Source organism: Camelus bactrianus, unplaced genomic scaffold, assembly GCF_048773025.1.
Source record: "Camelus bactrianus isolate YW-2024 breed Bactrian camel unplaced genomic scaffold, ASM4877302v1 HiC_scaffold_41, whole genome shotgun sequence".
NCBI lineage: Eukaryota > Metazoa > Chordata > Mammalia > Artiodactyla > Camelidae > Camelus > Camelus bactrianus.
In genome coordinates this window covers 1,149,380-1,164,229 of record NW_027413957.1, presented here as the reverse complement: position 1 = coordinate 1,164,229, position 14,850 = coordinate 1,149,380, and positions in this window count along the sequence as shown.

Genomic DNA, 14,850 nt, shown 5'->3' with positions numbered 1-14,850 from the left:
GGGGAGGTACTAGCTCCAACTCGGTTTTACAGTGAAAACTGCAGGAACTTCAAACCGGCACTAGGAAACAGACTGAGAAACCAGAGTAAAACTTTCTCCTGCAACCCGTTCCTTTGTGCTAGATGAACGAACGTCTCTCCACATGCTCAGTTCTGAGAGATAAGTGTGTGTGAATACCGTCCTTCACCTAGCTTGTTGGGAACACAAAGTTTCTTTTCAGTTGCAAACTCCACTCCATACATATATATGGGGAGGTACGAGCTCCAACTCGTTTTTACAGTGAAAACTGCAAGAACTTCAAACCGGCACTAGGAAACAGATTGAGAAACCAGAGTAAAAGTTTCTCCTGCAACCCGTTCCCTTTGTGCTAGATGAACGAACGTCTCTCCACATGCTCAGTTCTGAGAGTTAAGTGTGTGTGAATACCGTCCTTCACCTAGCTTGTTGGGAACACAAAGTTTCTTTTCAGTTGCAAACTCCTCTCCATACATATATATGGGGAGGTACGAGCTCCAACTCGGTTTTACACTGAAAACTGCAGGAACTTCAAACCGGCACTAGGAAACAGACTGAGAAACCAGAGAAAAAGTTTTTTCTGCAACCCGTTCCCCTTGTGCTAGATGAACGAACGTCTCTCCACATGCTCAGTTCTGAGAGATAAGTGTGTGTGAAAGCCTTCCTTCACCTAGTTTGTTGGGAACACAAAGTTTCTTTTCAGTTGCAAACTCCACTCCATACATATATATGGGGAGGTACTAGCTGCAAATCGCTTTTACTGTAAAAACTGCAGGAACGTCAAACCGGCACTAGGAAACAGACTGAGAAACCAGAGTAAAACTTTTTCCTGCCACCCGTTCCCTTTGTGCTAGAAGAACGAACGTCTCTCCACATGCTCAGTTCTGAGAGATAAGTGTGTGTGAATACCGTCCTTCACCTAGCTTGTTGGGAACACAAAGTTTCTTTTCAGTTGCAAACTCCAATCCATACATATATAAAGGGAGGTACTAGCTCCAACTCGGTTTTACAGTGAAAACTGCAGGAACTTCAAACCGGCACTAGGAAACAGACTGAGAAACCAGAGTAAAAGTTTCTCCTGCAACCCGTTCCCTTTGTGCTAGATGAACGAACGTCTCTCCACATGCTCAGTTCTGAGAGATAAGTGTGTGTGAATACCGTCCTTCACCTAGCTTGTTGGGAACACAAAGTTTCTTTTCAGTTGCAAACTCCACTCCATACATATATATGGGGAGGTACGAGCGCCAACTCGGTTTTACAGTGAAAACTGCAGGAACTTCAAACCGGCACTAGGAAACAGACTGAGAAACCAGAGTAAAACTTTCTCCTGCAACCCGTTCCCTTTGTGCAAGATGAACGAACGTCTCTCCACATGCTCAGTTCTGAGAGATAAGTGAGTGTGAAAGCCGTCCTTCAACTAGCTAGTTGGGAACACAAAGTTATTTTCAGTTGCAAACTGCACTCCATACACATATATGGGGAGGTACTAGCTCCAACTCGGTTTTACAGTGAAAACTGCAGGAACTTCAAACCGGCACTAGGAAACAGACTGAGAACCCAGAGTAAAAGTTTCTCCTGCAACCCGTTCCCTTTGTGCTAGATGAACGAACGTCTCTCCACATGCTCAGTTCTGAGAGATAAGTGTGTGTGAAAGCCTTACTTCACCTTGTTTGTTGGGAACACAAAGTTTCTTTTCAGTTGCAAACTCCACTCCATACATATATATGGGGAGGTACTAGCTCCAACTCGCTTTTACTGTGAAAACTGCAGGAACTTCAAACCGGCACTAGGAAACAGACTGAGAAACCAGAGTAAACTTTGTCCTGCAACCCGTTCCCTTTGTGCTAGATGAACGAACGTCTCTCCACATGCTCAGTTCTGAGAGTTAAGTGTGTGTAAATACCGTCCTTCACCTAGCTTGTTGGGAACACAAAGTTTCTTTTCAGTTGCAAACTCCTCTCCATACATATATATGGGGAGGTACGAGCTCCAACTCGGTTTTACACTGAAAACTGCAGGAACTTCAAACCGGCACTAGGAAACAGACTGAGAAACCAGAGAAAAAGTTTTTTCTGCAACCCGTTCCCCTTGTGCTAGATGAACGAACGTCTCTCCACATGCTCAGTTCTGAGAGATAAGTGTGGGTGAAAGCCTTCCTTCACCTAGTTTGTTGGGAACACAAAGTTTCTTTTCAGTTGCAAACTCCAATCCATACATATATATGGGGAGGTTCTAGCTCCAACTCGGTTTTACAGTGAAAACTGCAGGAACTTCAAACCGGCACTAGGAAACAGACTTAGAAACCAGAGTAAAAGTTTCTCCTGCAACCCGTTCCCTTTGTGCTAGATGAACGAACGTCTCTCCACATGCTCAGTTCTGAGAGATAAGTGTGTGTGAAAGCCGTCCTTCACCTAGCTTGTTGGGAACACAAAGTTTCTTTTCAGTTGCAAACTCCACTCCATACATATATATGGGGAGGTACGAGCTCCAACTCGTTTTTACAGTGAAAACTGCAGGAACTTCAAACCGGCACTAGGAAACAGACTGAGAACCCACAGTAAAAGTTTTTCCTGCAACCCGTTCCCTTTGTGCTAGATGAACGAACGTCTCTCCACATGCTCAGTTCTGAGAGTTAAGTGTGTGTGAATACCGTCCTTCACCTAGCTTGTTGGGAACACAAAGTTTCTTTTCAGTTGCAAACTCCTCTCCATACATATATATGGGGAGGTACGAGCTCCAACTCGGTTTTACAGTGAAAACTGCAGGAACTTCAAACCGGCACTAGGAAACAGACTGAGAAACCAGAGTAAAACTTTCTCCTGCAACCCGTTCCCTTTGTGCAAGATGAACGAACGTCTCTCCACATGCTCAGTTCCGGGAGATAAGTGTGTGTGAAAGCCGTCCTTCACCTAGCTAGTTGGGAACACAAAGTTATTTTCAGTTGCAAACTGCACTCCATACACATATATGGGGAGGTACTAGCTCCAACTCGGTTTTACAGTGAAAACTGCAGGAACTTCAAACCGGCACTAGGAAACAGACTGAGAAACCAGAGTAAAACTTTGTCCTGCAACCCGTTCCTTTGTGCTAGATGAACGAACGTCTCTCCACATGCTCAGTTCTGAGAGATAAGTGTGTGTGAATACCGTCCTTCACCTAGCTTGTTGGGAACACAAAGTTTCTTTTCAGTTGCAAACTCCACTCCATACATATATATGGGGAGGTACGAGCTCCAACTCGGTTTTACAATGAAAACTGCAGGAACTTCAAACCGGCACTAGGAAACAGACTGAGAAACCAGAGTAAAAGTTTCTCCTGCAACCCGTTCCCTTTGTGCTAGATGAACGAACGTCTCTCCACATGCTCAGTTCTGAGAGATAAGTGTGTGTGAATACCGTCCTTCACCTAGCTTGTTGGGAACACAAAGTTTCTTTTCAGTTGCAAACTCCACTCCATACATATATATGTGGAGGTACGAGCTCCAACTAGCTTTTACAGTGAAAACTGCAGGAACTTCAAACCGGCACTAGGAAACAGACTGAGAAACCAGAGTAAAACTTTCTCCTGCAACCCGTTCCCTTTGTGCAAGATGAACGAACGTCTCTCCACATGCTCAGTTCTGAGAGATAAGTGTGTGTGAAAGCCGTCCTTCAACTAGCTAGTTGGGAACACAAAGTTATTTTCAGTTGCAAACTGCACTCCATACACTTATATGGGGAGGTACTAGCTCCAACTCGGTTTTACAGTGAAAACTGCAGGAACTTCAAACCGGCACTAGGAAACAGACTGAGAAACCAGAGTAAAAGTTTCTCCTGCAACCCGTTCCCTTTGTGCTAGATGAACGAACGTCTCTCCACATGCTCAGTTCTGAGAGATAAGTGTGTGTGAATACCGTCCTTCACCTAGCTTGTTGGGAACACAAAGTTTCTTTTCAGTTGCAAACTCCAATCCATACATATATATGGGGAGGTACGAGCTCCAACTCGGTTTTACAGTGAAAACTGCAGGAACTTCAAACCGGCACTAGGAAACAGACTGAGAACCCAGAGTAAAAGTTTCTCCTGCAACCCGTTCCCTTTGTGCTAGATGAACGAACGTCTCTCCACATGCTCAGTTCTGAGAGATAAGTGTGTGTGAAAGCCTTCCTTCACCTAGTTTGTTGGGAACACAAAGTTTCTTTTCAGTTGCAAACTCCACTCCATACATATATATGGGGAGGTACTAGCTCCAACTCGCTTTTACTGTAAAAACTGCAGGAACGTCAAACCGGCACTAGGAAACAGACTGAGAAACCAGAGTAAACCTTTTTCCTGCCACCCGTTCCCTTTGTGCTAGAAGAACGAACGTCTCTCCACATGCTCAGTTCTGAGAGATAAGTGTGTGTGAATACCGTCCTTCACCTAGCTTGTTGGGAACACAAAGTTTCTTTTCAGTTGCAAACTCCACTCCATACATATATAAAGGGAGGTACGAGCTCCAACTCGGTTTTACAGTGAAAACTGCAGGAACTTCAAACCGGCAATAGGAAACAGACTGAGAACCCAGAGTAAAAGTTTCTCCTGCAACCCGTTCCATTTGTGCTAGATGAACGAACGTCTCTCCACATGCTCAGTTCTGAGAGATAAGTGTGTGTGAATACCGTCCTTCACCTAGCTTGTTGGGAACACAAAGTTTCTTTTCAGTTGCAAACTCCACTCCATACATATATAAAGGGAGGTACGAGCTCCAACTCGGTTTTACAGTGAAAACTGCAGGAACTTCAAACCGGCAATAGGAAACAGACTGAGAACCCAGAGTAAAAGTTTCTCCTGCAACCCGTTCCATTTGTGCTAGATGAACGAACGTCTCTCCACATGCTCAGTTCTGAGAGATAAGTGTGTGTGAAAGCCGTCCTTCACCTAGCTAGTTGGGAACACAAAGTTATTTTCATTTGCAAACTGCACTCCATACACATATATGGGGAGGTACTAGCTCCAACTCGGTTTTACAGTGATAACTGCAGGAACTTCAAACAGGCACTAGGAAACAGACTGAGAAACCAGAGTAAAAGTTTCTCCTGCAACCCGTTCCCTTTGTGCTAGATGAACGAACGTCTCTCCACATTCTCAGTTCTGAGAGATAAGTGTGTGTGAATACCGTCCTTCACCTAGCTTGTTGGGAACACAAAGTTTCTTTTCAGTTGCAAACTCCACTCCATACATATATATGGGGAGGTACGAGCTCCAACTCGGTTTTACAGTGAAAACTGCAGGAACTTCAAACCGGCACTAGGAAACAGACTGAGAAACCAGAGTAAAACTTTCTCCTGCAACCCGTTCCCTTTGTGCAAGATGAACGAACGTCTCTCCACATGCTCAGTTCTGAGAGATAAGTCTGTGTGAAAGCCGTCTTTCACCTAGCTAGTTGGGAACACAAAGTTATTTTCAGTTGCAAACTGCACTCCATACACATATATGGGGAGGTACTAGCTCCAACTCGGTTTTACAGTGAAAACTGCAGGAACTTCAAACCGGCACTAGGAAACAGACTGAGAAACCAGAGTAAAAGTTTCTCCTGCAACCCGTTCCCTTTGTGCTAGATGAACGAACGTCTCTCCACATGCTCAGTTCTGAGAGATAAGTGTGTGTGAATACCGTCCTTCACCTAGCTTGTTGGGAACACAAAGTTTCTTTTCAGTTGCAAACTCCAATCCATACATATATATGGGGAGGTACGAGCTCCAACTCGGTTTTACAGTGAAAACTGCAGGAACTTCAAAACGGCACTAGGAAACAGACTGAGAACCCAGAGTAAAAGTTTCTCCTGCAACCCGTTCCCTTTGTGCTAGATGAACGAACGTCTCTCCACATGCTCAGTTCTGAGAGATAAGTGTGTGTGAAAGCCTTCCTTCACCTAGTTTGTTGGGAACACAAAGTTTCTTTTCAGTTGCAAACTCCACTCCATACATATATATGGGGAGGTACTAGCTCCAAATCGCTTTTACTGTAAAAACTGCAGGAACGTCAAACCGGCACTAGGAAACAGACTGAGAAACCAGAGTAAAACTTTTTCCTGCCACCCGTTCCCTTTGTGCTAGAAGAACGAACGTCTCTCCACATGCTCAGTTCTGAGAGATAAGTGTGTGTGAATACCGTCCTTCACCTAGCTTGTTGGGAACACAAAGTTTCTTTTCAGTTGCAAACTCCACTCCATACATATATAAAGGGAGGTACTAGCTCCAACTCGGTTTTACAGTGAAAACTGCAGGAACTTCAAACCGGCACTAGGAAACAGACTGAGAAACCAGAGTAAAAGTTTCTCCTGCAACCCGTTCCCTTTGTGCTAGATGAACGAACGTCTCTCCACATGCTCAGTTCTGAGAGATAAGTGTGTGTGAATACCGTCCTTCACCTAGCTTGTTGGGAACACAAAGTTTCTTTTCAGTTGCAAACTCCACTCCATACATATATATGGGGAGGTACGAGCGCCAACTCGGTTTTACAGTGAAAACTGCAGGAACTTCAAACCGGCACTAGGAAACAGACTGAGAAACCAGAGTAAAACTTTCTCCTGCAACCCGTTCCCTTTGTGCAAGATGAACGAACGTCTCTCCACATGCTCAGTTCTGAGAGATAAGTGTGTGTGAAAGCCGTCCTTCAACTAGCTAGTTGGGAACACAAAGTTATTTTCAGTTGCAAACTGCACTCCATACACATATATGGGGAGGTACTAGCTCCAACTCGGTTTTACAGTGAAAACTGCAGGAACTTCAAACCGGCACTAGGAAACAGACTGAGAACCCAGAGTAAAAGTTTCTCCTGCAACCCGTTCCCTTTGTGCTAGATGAACGAACGTCTCTCCACATGCTCAGTTCTGAGAGATAAGTGTGTGTGAAAGCCTTCCTTCACCTTGTTTGTTGGGAACACAAAGTTTCTTTTCAGTTGCAAACTCCACTCCATACATATATATGGGGAGGTACTAGCTCCAACTCGCTTTTACTGTGAAAACTGCAGGAACTTCAAACCGGCACTAGGAAACAGACTGAGAAACCAGAGTAAACTTTGTCCTGCAACCCGTTCCCTTTGTGCTAGATGAACGAACGTCTCTCCACATGCTCAGTTCTGAGAGTTAAGTGTGTGTGAATACCGTCCTTCACCTAGCTTGTTGGGAACACAAAGTTTCTTTTCAGTTGCAAACTCCACTCCATACATATGTATGGGGAGGTACGAGCTCCAACTCGGTTTTACAGTGAAAACTGCAGGAACTTCAAACCGGCACTAGGAAACAGACTGAGAAACCAGAGTAAAACTTTCTCCTGCAACCCGTTCCCTTTGTGCAAGATGAACGAACGTCTCTCCACATGCTCAGTTCTGAGAGATAAGTCTGTGTGAAAGCCGTCTTTCACCTAGCTAGTTGGGAACACAAAGTTATTTTCAGTTGCAAACTGCACTCCATACACATATATGGGGAGGTACTAGCTCCAACTCGGTTTTACAGTGAAAACTGCAGGAACTTCAAACCGGCACTAGGAAACAGACTGAGAAACCAGAGTAAAACTTTCTCCTGCAACCCGTTCCCTTTGTGCTAGATGAACGAACGTCTCTCCACATGCTCAGTTCTGAGAGATAAGTGTGTGTGAATACCGTCCTTCACCTAGCTTGTTGGGAACACAAAGTTTCTTTTCAGTTGCAAACTCCACTCCATACATATATATGGGGAGGTACGAGCTCCAAATCGGTTTTACAGTGAAAACTGCAGGAACTTCAAACCGGCACTAGGAAACAGACTGAGAAACCAGAGTAAAAGTTTCTCCTGCAACCCGTTCCCTTTGTGCTAGATGAACGAACGTCTCTCCACATGCTCAGTTCTGAGAGATAAGTGTGTGTGAAAGCCGTCCTTCAACTAGCTAGTTGGGAACACAAAGTTATTTTCAGTTGCAAACTGCACTCCATACACATATATGTGGAGGTACTAGCTCCAACTCGGTTTTACAGTGAAAACTGCAGGAACTTCAAACCGGCACTAGGAAACAGACTGAGAAACCAGAGTAAAACTTTCTCCTGCAACCCGTTCCCTTTGTGCTAGATGAACGAATGTCTCTCCACATGCTCAGTTCTGAGAGATAAGTGTGTGTGAATACCGTCCTTCACCTAGCTTGTTGGGAACACAAAGTTTCTTTTCAGTTGCAAACTCCAATCCATACATATATATGGGGAGGTACGAGCTCCAACTCGGTTTTACAGTGAAAACTGCAGGAACTTCAAAACGGCACTAGGAAACAGACTGAGAACCCAGAGTAAAAGTTTCTCCTGCAACCCGTTCCCTTTGTGCTAGATGAACGAACGTCTCTCCACATGCTCAATTCTGAGAGATAAGTGTGTGTGAAAGCCTTCCTTCACCTTGTTTGTTGGGAACACAAAGTTTCTTTTCAGTTGCAAACTCCACTCCATACATATATATGGGGAGGTACTAGCTCCAACTCGCTTTTACTGTAAAAACTGCAGGAACGTCAAACCGGCACTAGGAAACAGACTGAGAACCCAGAGTAAAAGTTTCTCCTGCAACCCGTTCCCTTTGTGCTAGAAGAACGAACGTCTCTCCACATGCTCAGTTCTGAGAGATAAGTGTGTGTGAAAGCCTTCCTTCACCTAGTTTGTTGGGAACACAAAGTTTCTTTTCAGTTGCAAACTCCACTCCATACATATATATGGGGAGGTACTAGCTCCAAATCGCTTTTACTGTAAAAACTGCAGGAACGTCAAACCGGCACTAGGAAACAGACTGAGAAACCAGAGTAAAACTTTTTCCTGCCACCCGTTCCCTTTGTGCTAGAAGAACGAACGTCTCTCCACATGCTCAGTTCTGAGAGATAAGTGTGTGTGAATACCGTCCTTCACCTAGCTTGTTGGGAACACAAAGTTTCTTTTCAGTTGCAAACTCCACTCCATACACATATATGGGGAGGTACTAGCTCCAACTCGGTTTTACAGTGAAAACTGCAGGAACTTCAAACCGGCACTAGGAAACAGACTGAGAAACCAGAGTAAAACTTTCTCCTGCAACCCGTTCCCTTTGTGCTAGATGAACGAACGTCTCTCCACATGCTCAGTTCTGAGAGATAAGTGTGTGTGAATACCGTCCTTCACCTAGCTTGTTGGGAACACAAAGTTTCTTTTCAGTTGCAAACTCCAATCCATACATATATATGGGGAGGTACGAGCTCCAACTCGGTTTTACAGTGAAAACTGCAGGAACTTCAAACCGGCACTAGGAAACAGACTGAGAACCCAGAGTAAAAGTTTCTCCTGCAACCCGTTCCCTTTGTGCTAGATGAACGAACGTCTCTCCACATGCTCAGTTCTGAAAGATAAGTGTGTGTGAAAGCCTTCCTTCACCTTGTTTGTTGGGAACACAAAGTTTCTTTTCAGTTGCAAACTCCACTCCATACATATATATGGGGAGGTACTAGCTCCAACTCGCTTTTACTGTAAAAACTGCAGGAACGTCAAACCGGCACTAGGAAACAGACTGAGAACCCAGAGAAAAAGTTTCTCCTGCAACCCGTTCCCTTTGTGCTAGAAGAACGAACGTCTCTCCACATGCTCAGTTCTGAGAGATAAGTGTGTGTGAATACCGTCCTTCACCTAGCTTGTTGGGAACACAAAGTTTCTTTTCAGTTGCAAACTCCACTCCATACATATATAAAGGGAGGTACTAGCTCCAACTCGGTTTTACAGTGAAAACTGCAGGAACTTCAAACCGGCACTAGGAAACAGACTGAGAAACCAGAGTAAAAGTTTCTCCTGCAACCCGTTCCCTTTGTGCTAGATGAACGAACGTCTCTCCACATGCTCAGTTCTGAGAGATAAGTGTGTGTGAATACCGTCCTTCACCTAGCTTGTTGGGAACACAAAGTTTCTTTTCAGTTGCAAACTCCACTCCATACATATATATGGGGAGGTATGAGCGCCAACTCGGTTTTACAGTGAAAACTGCAGGAACTTCAAACCGGCACTAGGAAACAGACTGAGAAACCAGAGTAAAACTTTCTCCTGCAACCCGTTCCCTTTGTGCAAGATGAACGAACGTCTCTCCACATGCTCAGTTCTGAGAGATAAGTGTGTGTGAAAGCCGTCCTTCAACTAGCTAGTTGGGAACACAAAGTTATTTTCAGTTGCAAACTGCACTCCATACACATATATGGGGAGGTACTAGCTCCAACTCGGTTTTACAGTGAAAACTGCATGAACTTCAAACCGGCACTAGGAAACAGACTGAGAACCCAGAGTAAAAGTTTCTCCTGCAACCCGTTCCCTTTGTGCTAGATGAACGAACGTCTCTCCACATGCTCAGTTCTGAGAGATAAGTGTGTGTGAAAGCCTTACTTCACCTTGTTTGTTGGGAACACAAAGTTTCTTTTCAGTTGCAAACTCCACTCCATACATATATATGGGGAGGTACTAGCTCCAACTCGCTTTTACTGTGAAAACTGCAGGAACTTCAAACCGGCACTAGGAAACAGACTGAGAAACCAGAGTAAACTTTGTCCTGCAACCCGTTCCCTTTGTGCTAGATGAACGAACGTCTCTCCACATGCTCAGTTCTGAGAGTTAAGTGTGTGTGAATACCGTCCTTCACCTAGCTTGTTGGGAACACAAAGTTTCTTTTCAGTTGCAAACTCCTCTCCATACATATATATGGGGAGGTACGAGCTCCAACTCGGTTTTACACTGAAAACTGCAGGAACTTCAAACCGGCACTAGGAAACAGACTGAGAAACCAGAGAAAAAGTTTTTTCTGCAACCCGTTCCCCTTGTGCTAGATGAACGAACGTCTCTCCACATGCTCAGTTCTGAGAGATAAGTGTGGGTGAAAGCCGTCCTTCACCTAGCTTGTTGGGAACACAAAGTTTCTTTTCAGTTGCAAACTCCACTCCATACATATATATGGGGAGGTACGAGCTCCAACTCGTTTTTACAGTGAAAACTGCAGGAACTTCAAACCGGCACTAGGAAACAGACTGAGAACCCACAGTAAAAGTTTTTCCTGCAACCCGTTCCCTTTGTGCTAGATGAACGAACGTCTCTCCACATGCTCAGTTCTGAGAGATAAGTGTGTGTGAAAGCCTTCCTTCACCTAGCTTGTTGGGAACACAAAGTTTCTTTTCAGTTGCAAACTCCACTCCATACATATATATGGGGAGGTACTAGCTCCAACTCGGTTTTACAGTGAAAACTGCAGGAACTTCAAACCGGCCCTAGAAACAGACTTAGAAACCAGAGTAAAAGTTTCTCCTGCAACCCGTTCACTTTGTGCTAGATGAACGAACGTCTTTCCACATGCTCAGTTCTGAGAGATAAGTGTGTGTGAAAGCCGTCCTTCAACTAGCTTGTTGGGAACACAAAGTTTCTTTTCAGTTGCAAACTCCACTCCATACATATATATGTGGAGGTACGAGCTCCAACTCGTTTTTACAGTGAAAACTGCAGGAACTTCAAACCGGCACTAGGAAACAGACTGAGAACCCAGAGTAAAAGTTTTTCCTGCAACCCGTTCCCTTTGTGCTAGATGAACGAACGTCTCTCCACATGCTCAGTTCTGAGAGATAAGTGTGTGTGAATACCGTCTTTAACCTAGCTAGTTGGGAACACAAAGTTATTTTCAGTTGCAAACTGCACTCCATACACATATATGGGGAGGTACTAGCTCCAACTCGCTTTTACTGTGAAAACTGCAGGAACTTCAAACCGGCACTAGGAAACAGACTGAGAACCCAGAGTAAAAGTTTCTCCTGCAACCCGTTCCCTTTGTGCTAGATGAACGAAAGTCTCTCCACATGCTCAGTTCTGAGAGATAAGTGTGTGTGAAAGCCTTCCTTCACCTAGTTTGTTGGGAACACAAAGTTTCTTTTCAGTTGCAAACTCCACTCCATACATATATATGGGGAGGTACTAGCTCCAAATCGCTTTTACTGTAAAAACTGCAGGAACGTCAAACCGGCACTAGGAAACAGACTGAGAAACCAGAGTAAAACTTTTTCCTGCCACCCGTTCCCTTTGTGCTAGAAGAACGAACGTCTCTCCACATGCTCAGTTCTGAGAGATAAGTGTGTGTGAATACCGTCCTTCACCTAGCTTGTTGGGAACACAAAGTTTCTTTTCAGTTGCAAACTCCACTCCATACATATATATGGGGAGGTACTAGCTCCAAATCGCTTTTACTGTAAAAACTGCAGGAACGTCAAACCGGCCCTAGAAACAGACTTAGAAACCAGAGTAAAAGTTTCTCCTGCAACCCGTTCCCTTTGTGCTAGATGAACGAACGTCTCTCCACATGCTCAGTTCTGAGAGATAAGTGTGTGTGAATACCGTCCTTCACCTAGCTTGTTGGGAACACAAAGTTTCTTTTCAGTTGCAAACTCCACTCCATACATATATATGGGGAGGTACGAGCGCCAACTCGGTTTTACAGTGAAAACTGCAGGAACTTCAAACCGGCACTAGGAAACAGACTGAGAAACCAGAGTAAAACTTTCTCCTGCAACCCGTTCCCTTTGTGCAAGATGAACGAACGTCTCTCCACATGCTCAGTTCTGAGAGATAAGTGTGTGTGAAAGCCGTCCTTCAACTAGCTAGTTGGGAACACAAAGTTATTTTCAGTTGCAAACTGCACTCCATACACATATATGGGGAGGTACTAGCTCCAACTCGGTTTTACAGTGAAAACTGCAGGAACTTCAAACCGGCACTAGGAAACAGACTGAGAACCCAGAGTAAAAGTTTCTCCTGCAACCCGTTCCCTTTGTGCTAGATGAACGAACGTCTCTCCACATGCTCAGTTCTGAGAGATAAGTGTGTGTGAAAGCCTTACTTCACCTTGTTTGTTGGGAACACAAAGATTCTTTTCAGTTGCAAACTCCACTCCATACATATATATGGGGAGGTACTAGCTCCAACTCGCTTTTACTGTGAAAACTGCAGGAACTTCAAACCGGCACTAGGAAACAGACTGAGAAACCAGAGTAAACTTTGTCCTGCAACCCGTTCCCTTTGTGCTAGATGAACGAACGTCTCTCCACATGCTCAGTTCTGAGAGTTAAGTGTGTGTGAATACCGTCCTTCACCTAGCTTGTTGGGAACACAAAGTTTCTTTTCAGTTGCAAACTCCTCTCCATACATATATATGGGGAGGTACGAGCTCCAACTCGGTTTTACACTGAAAACTGCAGGAACTTCAAACCGGCACTAGGAAACAGACTGAGAAACCAGAGAAAAAGTTTTTTCTGCAACCCGTTCCCCTTGTGCTAGATGAACGAACGTCTCTCCACATGCTCAGTTCTGAGAGATAAGTGTGGGTGAAAGCCTTCCTTCACCTAGTTTGTTGGGAACACAAAGTTTCTTTTCAGTTGCAAACTCCAATCCATACATATATATGGGGAGGTTCTAGCTCCAACTCGGTTTTACAGTGAAAACTGCAGGAACTTCAAACCGGCACTAGGAAACAGACTTAGAAACCAGGGTAAAAGTTTCTCCTGCAACCCGTTCCCTTTGTGCTAGATGAACGAACGTCTCTCCACATGCTCAGTTCTGAGAGATAAGTGTGTGTGAAAGCCGTCCTTCACCTAGCTTGTTGGGAACACAAAGTTTCTTTTCAGTTGCAAACTCCACTCCATACATATATATGGGGAGGTACGAGCTCCAACTCGTTTTTACAGTGAAAACTGCAGGAACTTCAAACCGGCACTAGGAAACAGACTGAGAACCCACAGTAAAAGTTTTTCCTGCAACCCGTTCCCTTTGTGCTAGATGAACGAACGTCTCTCCACATGCTCAGTTCTGAGAGATAAGTGTGTGTGAAAGCCTTCCTTCACCTAGCTTGTTGGGAACACAAAGTTTCTTTTCAGTTGCAAACTCCACTCCATACATATATATGGGGAGGTACTAGCTCCAACTCGGTTTTACAGTGAAAACTGCAGGAACTTCAAACCGGCCCTAGAAACAGACTTAGAAACCAGAGTAAAAGTTTCTCCTGCAACCCGTTCCCTTTGTGCTAGATGAACGAACGTCTTTCCACATGCTCAGTTCTGAGAGATAAGTGTGTGTGAAAGCCGTCCTTCAACTAGCTTGTTGGGAACACAAAGTTTCTTTTCAGTTGCAAACTCCACTCCATACATATATATGGGGAGGTACGAGCTCCAACTCGTTTTTACAGTGAAAACTGCAGGAACTTCAAACCGGCACTAGGAAACAGACTGAGAACCCAGAGTAAAAGTTTTTCCTGCAACCCGTTCCCTTTGTGCTAGATGAACGAACGTCTCTCCACATGCTCAGTTCTGAGAGATAAGTGTGTGTGAATACCGTCCTTCACCTAGGTTGTTGGGAACACAAAGTTTCTTTTCAGTTGCAAACTCCACTCCATACATATATACGGGGAGGTACTAGCTCCAACTCGGTTTTACAGTGAAAACTGCACGAACTTCAAACCGGCACTAGGAAACAGACTGAGAACCCAGAGTAAAAGTTTCTCCTGCAAACCGATCCCTATGTGGTAGGTGAACGAACGTCTCTCCACATGCTCAGTTCTGAGAGATAAGTGTGTGTGAAAGCCTTCCTTCACCTTGTTTGTTGGGAACACAAAGTTTCTTTTCAGTTGCAAACTCCACTCCATACATATATATGGGGAGGTACTAGCTAAAACTCGATTTTACAGTGAAAACTGCAGGAACTTCAAACCGGCACTAGGAAACAGACTGAGAAACCAGAGTAAAAGTTTCTCCTGCAACCCGTTCCCTTTGTGCTAGATGAACGAACGTCTCTCCACATGCTCAGTTCTGAGAGATAAGTGTGTGTGAATACC